Source organism: Budorcas taxicolor, chromosome 7 (genome assembly GCF_023091745.1).
Source record: "Budorcas taxicolor isolate Tak-1 chromosome 7, Takin1.1, whole genome shotgun sequence".
In the NCBI taxonomy this organism is placed as follows: domain Eukaryota; kingdom Metazoa; phylum Chordata; class Mammalia; order Artiodactyla; family Bovidae; genus Budorcas; species Budorcas taxicolor.
The window spans coordinates 17752413-17762930 of NC_068916.1; positions in this window are offsets into that span (position 1 = coordinate 17752413).

A 10518-nucleotide genomic window follows, 5' to 3' on the forward strand; every position below is an offset into this window, starting at 1 on the left:
AGTTGCTGACAGCAATCTCTTATGATCCTTTGTATTTCTGTGTCGTCTGTTGTGATCTCTCCATTTTCATTTCTGATTTTGTTGATTTCATTTTTCTCCCTTTGTTTCTTGATGAGTCTGGCTAATGGTTTGTTAATTTTATTTATCTTCTCAAAGAACCAGCTTTTGGCTTGGTTGATTTTTGCTATGGTCTCTGTTGTTTCTTTTGCATTTATTTCTGCCCTAATTTTTAAGATTTCTTTCCTTCTACTAACCCTGGGGTTCCTCATTTCTTCCTTTGCTAGTTGCTTTAGGTATAGAGTTAGGTTATTTATTTGACTTTTTCTTGTTTCTTGAGGTATGCCTGTATTGCTATGAACCTTCTCCTTAGCAGTGCTCTTACAGTGTCCCACAGGTTTTGGGTTGTTGTGTTTTCATTTTCATTTGTTTCTATGCATATTTTGATTTCTTCTGTGATTTGTTGGTTATTCAGCAGCATGTTGTTCAGCCTCCATATGCTGAAAATTTTAATAGTTTTTCTTCTGTAATTGAGATCTAATCTTACTGCACTGTGGTCAGAAAAGATGCTTGGAATGATTTCAATTCTTTTGAATTTACCAAGCCTAGATTTATGGCCCAGGATGTGATCTATCCTGGAGAACGTTCAGTGTGCGCTTGAGAAAAAGGTGAAATTCACTGTTTTGGGGTGAAATGTCCTATAGCTATCAATTAGGTCTAACTGGTCTATTGTAGCATTTAAAATGTGTGTTTCTTGTTAATTTTCTGTTTAGTTGATGTATCCATAAGTGAGTGAGGTATTAAAGTCTCCCACTATTATTGTGTTATTGTTAATTTACCCTTTCATACTTGTTAGTATTTGCTTTACATATTGCAGTGCTCCTATGTTGGGTGCATATATATTTATAATTGTCATATCTTCTTGGATTGATCCTTTGATCATTATGTAGTGTCCTTCTTTGTCTCTTTTCAAGGCCTTTGTTTTAACGTCTATTTAATCTGATATGAGTATTGCTACTCCTGCTTTCTTTTGGTCTCTATTTGTGTGGAATATCTTTTTCCAGCCCTTCACTTTCAGTCTGTATGTGTCCGTTGTTTCGAGGTGGTTCTCTTGTAGAAAACATATATAGGGTCTTTTTTTTTTTTTATCCATTCACCCAGTCTTTGTCTTTTGGTTGGGGCATTCAACCCATTTACATTTAAGGTAACTGTTGATAAGTATGATCCTGTTGCCCTTTACTTTATTGTTTTGGGTTCAACTTTAATACCCTTTCTGTGTTTCCTGTCTAGAGAAGATCCTTTAGCATTTGCTGGAGAGCTGGCTTGGTGGTGCTGAATTCTCTCAGCCTTTGTTTCTCTGTAAAGCTTTTGATTTCTCCTTCATATCTGAATGAGATCCTTGCTGGATACAGTAATCTGGGCTGTAGGTTATTTTCTTTCATCACTTTAAGTATGTCCTGTGCCGTTGCCTCCTGACCTGAAGAGTTTCTATTGACATATCATCTGTTATCCTTATGGGAATCCTTTTGTTACTTGTTGTTTTTCCCTTGCTGCTTTTAATATCTGTTCTTTGTGTTTGATCTTTGTTAATTTGATTAATATGTCTCTTGGGATGTTTTGTCTGTGGTTTATCCTATTTGGGACTCTCTGGGTTGCTTGGACTTGGGTGATTATTTCCTTCCACATTTTAGGGAAGTTTTCAACTATTATCTCCTCAAGTATTTTCTCATGGTCTTTCTTTTTGTCTTCTTCTGGGACTCCTATGATTCAAATGTCGGGGCATTTAACATTGTCCCAGAGGTCTCGGAGGTTGTCCTCATTTCTTTTAATTCGTTTCTCTTTTTTCCTCTCTGTTTCATTTATTTCTACCATTCTATCTTCTACCTCACTTATCCTATCTTCTGCCTCCGTTATTCTACTGTTGGGTCCCTCCACAGTGTTTTCGATCTCATGTATTGCATTATTCATTATATATTGACTCTTTTTTATTTCTTCTAGGTCCTTGTTAAACCTTTCTTGCATCTTCTCGATCTTTGTCTCCAGGCTGTTTATCTGTAACTCCATTTTGTTTTCAAGATTTTGGATCATTTTCACTATCATTATTCGGAATTCTTTATCAGGTAGATTCCCTATCTCTTCCTCTTTTGTTTGGTTTGGTGGGCATTTATCCTGTTCCTTTACCTGCTGGGTATTTCTCTGCCTTTTCATCTTGTTTATATTGCTGTGTTTGGGGTGGCCTTTTCATGTTCTGGCATTTGTGGAGTTCTCTTTATTGTGGAGTTTCCTTACTATGGGTGGGGTTGGATGGGTGGCTTGTCAAGGTTTCCTAGTTAGGGAAGCTTGTGTCAGTGTTCTGGTGGGTGGAGCTGGATTTCTTCTCTCTGGAGTGCAGTGAAGTGTCCAGTAATGATTTATGAGATGTCAATGGGTTTGGTGTGATTTTGGTCAGCCTGTATATTGAAGCTCAGGGCTATGTTCCTATGTTGCTGGAGAATTTGCGTGGTATGTCTTGCTCTGGAACTTGTTGGCCCTTGGGTGGTGCTTGGTTTCAGTGTATGTATGGAGGAATTTCGATGATCCAGCAGATGTTGGAAATTTGATCTCTGGTTCCTCTGCCTTTCCTAAAACCAGCTTGAACATCTGGAACTTCACGGTTCACGTATTGCTGAAGCCTGGCTTGGAGAATTTTGAGCATTACTTTGCTAGCATGTGCTGATGCTGCTGTTGCTGCTAAGTCGCTTCAGTCGTGTCCAACTCTGTCCGATCCCATAGATGGCAACCCACTAGGCTCCTCCGTCCCTGGGATTCTCCAGGCAAGAACACTGGAGTGGGTTGCCATTTCCTTCTCCAATGCATGAAAGTGAAAGTGAAGTCACCTCAGTCGTGTCCGACTTTGCGACCCCATGGACTGCAGCTTACCAGGCTCCTCCATCCATGGGATTTTCCAGGCAAGAGTACTGGAGTAGGGTGCCATTGCCTTCTCTGGTTAGCCTGTGAGATGAGTGCAATTGTGCAGTAGTCTGAACATTCTTTGGCATTGCCTTTCTTTGGGATTGAAATGAAAACTGACCTTTTCCAGTCCTGTGGCCACTGCTGAGTTTTCCAAATTTGCTGGCATATTGAGTGCAGCACTTTCACAGCATCATCTTTCAGGATTTGAAATAGCTCAACTGGAATTCCATCACGTCCACTAGCTTTGTTTGTAGTGATGCTTCCTAAGGCCCACTTGACTTTGCATTTCAGGATGTCTGGCTCTAGGTGAGTGATCACACCATCGTGTTTCTTTGGGTAGTGAATATCTTTTTTGTACAGTTCTTCTCTGTATTCTTGCCATCTCTTCTTAATATCTTCTGCTTCTTTTAGGTCCATACCATTTCTGTCCTTTATTGAGCCTATCTTTGCATGAAATGTTCCCTTTGTAGCTCTAATTTTCTTGAAGAGATCTCTAGTCTTTCCCATCCTATTGTTTTCCTCTCTTTCTTTGCATTGATCGCTGAGGAAGGCTTTCTTATCTCTCCTTGCTATTCTTTGGGACTCTGCATTGAAACGGGAATATCTTTCCTTTTCTCCTTTGCTTTTCACGTCTCTTCTTTTCACAGCTATTTTTAAGGCCTCCTCAGACAGCCATTTTGCCTTTTTGCATTTCTTTTCCATGGAGGTGGTCTTGATCCCTGTCTCCCATACAATGTCATGAACCTCTGTCCATATTTCTTCAGGTACTCTGTCTATCAGACCTAGTCCTTTAAATCTATTTCTCACTTCCAGTGTATAATCATAAGGGATTTGATTTAGGCCATACTTGAATGGTCAGGTGGTTTTCCCTACTTTCTCCAATTTAAGTCTGAATTTGGCTTAAATTCCTGAATAAGGAGTTCATGATCTGAGCCACACTCATCTCCCGGTCTTGTTTTTGCTGACTGTATAGAGCTTCTCCATCTTTGGCTGGAAAGAACATAGTCAATCTGATTTCGGTATTGACCATCTGGTGATGTCCATGTGTAGAGTCTTCTCTTGTGTTGTTGGAAGAGGGTGTTTGCTATGAGTACGTTCTCTTGGCAAAACTCTATTAGCCTTTGCCCTGCTTCATTCCGTATTCCAAGGCCAAATTTGCCTGTTACTCCAGGTGAATCTTGACTTCCTACTTTTGCATTCCAGTCCCCTATACTGAAATGGACATGTTTTTTGGGCATTAGTTCTAAAAGGTCTTGTAGGTCTTCATAGAACCGTTCAACTTCGGCTTTTTCAGCATTACTGGTTGGGGCATAGGCTTGGATCACCATGATATTGAATGGTTTGCCTTGGAAATGAACAGAGATCACTTTGTCGTTTTTGAGATTGCATGCAAGTACTGCATTTTGGACTCTTTTGTTGACCATGATGGCTACTGCATTTCTTCTGAGGGATTCCTGCCCGCAGTAGTAGATATAATGGTCATCTGAGTTAAATTCACCCATTCCAGTCCATTTTAGTTCGCTGATTCCTAGAATGTCGACGTTCACTCTTGCCATCTCCTGTTTGACCACTTCCAATTTGCCTTGTTATTGTTCTTTACAGCATTGAACCTTGCTTCTATCACTAGTCACATCCACAACTGGGTATTGTTTTTGCTTTCACTCCTTTCCTTCATTCTTTCTGGAGTTATTTCTCCACTGATCTCCTGTAGCATATTGGGCACCTACTGACCTGGAAAGTTCCTCTTTCAGTATCCTATAATTTTGCCTTTTCATACTGTTCATGGGGTTCTCAAGGCAAGAATACTGAAGTGGTTTGCCATTCCCTTCTCCAGTGGACCACATTCTGTCAAACCTCTCCACCATGATGCGTCGTCTCGGGTGGCCCCACACAGCATGGTTTAGTTTCATTTAGTTAGACAAGGCTGTGCTCCATATGACCAGATTGGCTAGTTTTCTATGATTATGGTTTCAGTGTGTCTGCCTTCTGATGCCCTCTTGCAACACCTACCATCTCACTTGGGTTTCTCTTACCTTGGGCATGTGGTAAAACCTTTATTCCTGCTTTATTGACTATGCCAAAGCCTTTAACTGTGTGGATCACAATAAACTGTGGAAAAGTCTGAAAGAGATGGGAATACCAGACCACCTGATCCACCTCTTGAAAAACCTGTATGCAGGTCAGGAAGCAACTGACCTCCATAGAACTGGATATGGAACAACAGACTGGTTCCAAATAGGAAAAGGAGTACGTCAAGGCTGTATATTGTCACTCTGCTTATTTAACTTATATGCAAAGTACATCACGGAGAAGGCAATGGCACCCCACTCCAGTACTCTTGCCTGGAAAATCCCATGGACGGAGGAGTGTGGTAGGCTGCAGTCCAAGGGGTCGCTAAGAGTTGGGCACGACTGAGTGACTTCACTTTCACTTTTCATTTTCGTGCATTGGAGAAGGAAACGGCAATCCACTCCAGTGTTCTTGCCTGCAGAATCTCAGGAACGGGGAGGCTGGTGGGCTGCCGTCTATGGGGTCGCACAGAGTCGGACACGACTGAAGTGACTTAGCAGAAACTTAGCAGCAAGAAGTTATTCATAAAATGAAGGATGCTTCCAGCCTGCCTTATGCCCCACTTGCTTGGGATGGGCCATCCAGTGTTGGAAGACAGGATTCCTGTCCAGCTGCTGGAGACATTCTCTGGATGAAGAGTGACGGGCCTGAGGCTTGGAGATTGTCAACTACAGATTGGCACTTGCCAAGGGCATTTGCCACCTGCCTCTGCAGAGATGGAATCCTGTGCTGCTGCAGTTTCTGACTCTCCACATGCCTTGAAGGCAGTTCAGGGTGTAGAGTGAGGCACTCTGTGCTCCAGAGAAACTGGTGGGACATGTCTTTAGATAGTCAGATGTTTTCAGAAACTGATTTCATGATCCCAGTCCTTGTATCTCGTCACATCTAGTGAGTGAGTGTTAGTTGCTCAGTTGTGTCCACCTTTTTGCGATCCCACGAACTGTAGCCCTCCAGGCTCCTCCGTCCATGGAATTTCCCCGGCAAGTATACTGGAGTGGGTTGCCATTTCCTCTTCCAGGGGATATTTCCGACCCAGCGATCAAACACGGGTCTCCTGCACTGCAGGTGGATTCTTGACTTATATCTAGAAAAGCACTAAATCCCTTCATGATGACATCAGTTCCTCATGACTAGCAGAAAACCTCATGTGAAATGAATGCTTGATTGCACTGAACTCCCCCTTCACCAAAATCTTATATATTGGCCTTCTTGGACGACTGCTCTTTGAAGCAGTCTCTCAGAGCTATCCAAGGTGCTGCCTCCGGTGTTTCAGTCTCATTTTATCCCAAATGAAACTTAACTTACAACTCTCACGTTGTGCATCCTTTTTAGTAGACAAGATCCAGGTGAGTAGAGAGGATGTGGGATGACCACCAAGGCCAGTTTCTGCTCCAGTGATGCCCAGTTTCCAGCCAACCTCTCTTTCCCAAGGCCAGGCTGTCTCATCTGGGTGAGCTGGCCAGAGCTGAAGCAACATGCTGAGTCACCAACCCCCAGAATCAGATGCACCCAGCCAATGCCTAGTAACTGCCAACAGAAGACACACCAACATGTAGATGGCAGCCCATGTGATGATTACGCAGTCCAAGCTTGCTCTGCTCACCACATGACAGGCCAATGAACAAAAAGAGGTGTTGAGGCAAAGACCACAACTTTATTCGGAAAACTGGCTCACCCCGAAGATGGCAGACTAATGTCTCAAGGTTACCATCTTGTTGGGGTCTGGATGCCAGGTTCTTTTATCTAAACAGAGAGGGAGAGGAGGTGAGGAAGTAAAAAGACCATTTATCTTGCAAAGTAGAAGCAGGTGTGTTAATTTCTTCTTTTCTTGCAGCCATTCACAGGTGGGTAGGGTCAGATTATCTCTCTGTGAGCTAAACAAAGGCACTTTAGTTCAAGTCAGGCAGAGGGGCAGGGTCCTCTGAGGCAGTCAGTCCATAATGTTTGATTATAAGAACAAAAGTAAGTCACATTTCCAAAAGCAAGTCACAGTTCCTGCCAGCTCACCCAGATGAGACAACTGAGGCAGAATCAGTTCTTCCCTGCAACACAATCAGCTATGAAGCCTGGGTAGTGGTGAGTGTTGGCTGCCATTTAGGAAGCCAGTTGGAAGCAAAGGAGGGAACAGGGACAAGAGGAAGGTGCCCCATCTGTGACTCCAGGACACTAAAGTATGAGCCCCCTGAGAGCAACTCCTGTGGCTGCACAGAAATATAAGCCTGGGCTGACTCTGCCCACGGGCCACAATCTGTCAACCCTCATAAGCTCAATATGAGGTCACTGGAAGATTTGTACAGATGTGAGAATTGGACAGCGGTGGCTGCATGGCACAGGGGTGGCCAAGAGGAGCTACCCCACGTCCAAGGGCAGGAGCAGTGGCTGAGAGGAGCTACCCCACGTCCAAGGGCAGGGGCGGCGGCCAAGAGGAGCTACCCCACGTCCAAGGTAAGGAGCAGTGGTTGTGCTTTGCTGGAGCAGCCCTGAAGGGATATACGTCCAAGGTAAGAGAAACCCAAGTAAGACGGTAGGCGCTGAGAGAGGGCATCAGAAGGCAGACAGACTGAAACCACAGACAACTAGCCAATCTGATCACACAGACCACAGCCTTGTCTAACTCAGTGAAACTAAGCCATGCCATGTGGGGCCACCCAAGATGGATGGGTCATGGTGAAGAGGTCTGACATAATGTGGTCCATTGGAGAAGGGAATGGCAAATCACTTCAATAGCCTTGCCTTGAGAACCCCATGAACAGTATGAAAAGGCAAAAGGGTAGGACACTGAAATGTCCTGCCTGAAAGGAACTCCCCAGGTCAGTAGGTGCCCAATATACTACTAGAGATCAGTGCAGAAATAACTCCAGAAAGAATGAAGGGAAGGAGCGAAAGCAAAAACACCACCTAGTTGTGGATGGGACTGGTGATAGAAGCAAGGTCTGATGCTATAAAGAACAATATTGCATAGAAACCTGGAATGTTAGGTTCATGCAACAAGGCAAATTGGAAATGGTCAAACAGGACATGGCAAGATTGAACGTCGACATTCTAGGAATCAGTGAACTAAGATGGACTGGAATGGGTGAATTTAAATCAGATGACCATTATATCTACTACCATGGGTAGGAATCCCTTAGAAGAAGTGGAGTAGCCATCATAGTCAACAAGAGTCTGAAATGCAGTACTTGGATGCAATCTCAAAAACAGAATGATCTCTGTTCGTTTCCAAGGCAAATCATTCAATATCATAGTAATCCAAGTCTATGGCCCGACCAGTAATGCTGAAGAAGCTGAAGTTGAACGGTTCTATGAAGACCTACAAGACCTGTTAGAACTAACACCCAAAAAACATGTCCATTTCAGTATATGGGACTGGAATGCAAAAGTAGGAAGTCAAGAAACACCTGGAGTAACAGGCAAATTTGGCCTTGGAGTACAGAATGAAGCAGGGCAAAAGCTAATAGAGTTTTGCCAAGAGAACATGCTGGTCATAGCAAACACCTTCTTCCAACAACACAAGAGAAGACTCTACACATGGACATCACCAGACGGTCAACACTGAAATCAGATTTATTATATTCTTTGCAGCCAAAGATGGAGAAGCTCTGTACAGTCAGCAAAAATAAGACTGGGAGATGACTGTGGTTCAGATCATGAACTCCTTTTGCAAAATTCAGACTTAAATTGAAGAAAGTAGGGAAAACCACCAGACCATTCAGGTATGACCTAAATCAAATCCCTTATGATCAAACAGTAGAAGTGAGAAATAGATTTAAGGGACCAGATCTGATAGAGTACCTGATGAACTATGAATGGAGGTTCATGACATTGTACAGGAGACAGGGATCAAGACCATCCCCAAGAAATGCAAAAAAGCAAAATGGCTATCTGAGGAGGCCTTAAAAATAGCTGTGAAAAGAAGAGAAGTGTAAAACAAAGGAGAAAAGGAAAGATATACCCATTTGAATGCAGAGTTCCAAAGAACTTCCAGACGTTCAAGCTGGTTTTAGAAAAGGCAGAGGAACCAGAGATCAAATTGCCAACATCCGCTGGACCATTGAGAAAGCAAGAGAGTTCCAGAAAAACATCTATTTCTGCCTCATTGACTATGCAAAAGCCTTTGACTGTGTGGATCACAATAAAGTGTGGAAATTCTGAAAGAGATGGGAATACCAGACCACCTAACCTGCCTCTTGAGAAATCTATATGCAGGTCAGGAAGCAACAGTTAGAGCTGAGCATGGAACAACAGACTGGTTCCAAATAGGAAAAGGAGTACATCAAGTCTGTATATTGTCACCCTGCTTATTTAACTTCTATGCAGAGTACATCATGGGAAACGCTGGGCTGGAAGAAGCACAAGCTGGAATCAAGATTGCCAGGAGAAATCTCAATAACCTCAGATATGCAGATGACACCACCCTTATGGCAGAAAGTAGAAGAACTAAAGAGCCTCTTGATGAAAGTGAAAGAAGAGAGTGAAAAAGTTGGCTTAAAGCTCAACATTCAGAAAACTAAGATCATGGCATCTGGTCCCATCACTTATGACAAATAGATGGGGAACAGTGGAAACAGTGGCTGACTTTATTTTGGGGGACTCCAAAATCACTGCAGATGGTGATTGTAGCCATGAAATTAAAAGACGCTTACTCCTTGAAAGGAAAGTTATGACCAACCCAGACAGCATATTAAAAAGCAGAGACATTGCTTTGTCAACAAAGGTCCATCTAATGAAGGCTATTGTTTTTCCAGTAGTCATGTATCAATGTGAGAGTTGGATTATAAAGAAAGCTGAGCACAGAAGAATTGATGCTTTTGAACTGTGGTGTTGGAGAAGACTCTTGAGAGTCCCTTGGACTGCAAGGAGGTCCAACCAGTCCATCCTAAAGGAAATCAGTCCTGGGTGTTCATTGGAAGGACTGATGTTGAAGCTGAAACTCCAATACTTTGGCCACCTGATGCGAAGAGCTGACTCATTTGAAAAGACCCTGATGCTGGGAAAGATTGAGGGCAAGAGGAGAAGGGGATGACAGAGGATGACGTGGTTGGATGGCATCACCGACTCCATGGAGATGAGTTTGAGTAGACTCTGGGAGTTGGTGATAGACAGGGGAGCCTGGCGTGCTGTGGTCCATGGGGTCGCAAAGAGTAAGACATGACTGAAGACTGAACTGAACAGAACTGAGAATTGGACCATAAAGAAGGATGAGTACCAAAGAACTGATGCTTTCAAATTGTTGTGCTGGAGAAGACTCTTGAGAGTCCCTTGGATAGCAAGGAGATCACACGAGTCAATCCTAAAGGAAATCAACCCTGAATATTCATTGGAAGGACTGATGATGATTTGAAGCTCCAATGCTTTGGCCACCTGATATGAAGGGTTGACTCTTTGGAAACTCCCTGATGCTGGGAAAGATGAAGGGCAAGAGGAGAAGGGGGTAACAGAGGATGAGATGGTTGGATGGCATCACTGGCTCAACAGACATGAGTTTGAGCAAACTCCAGG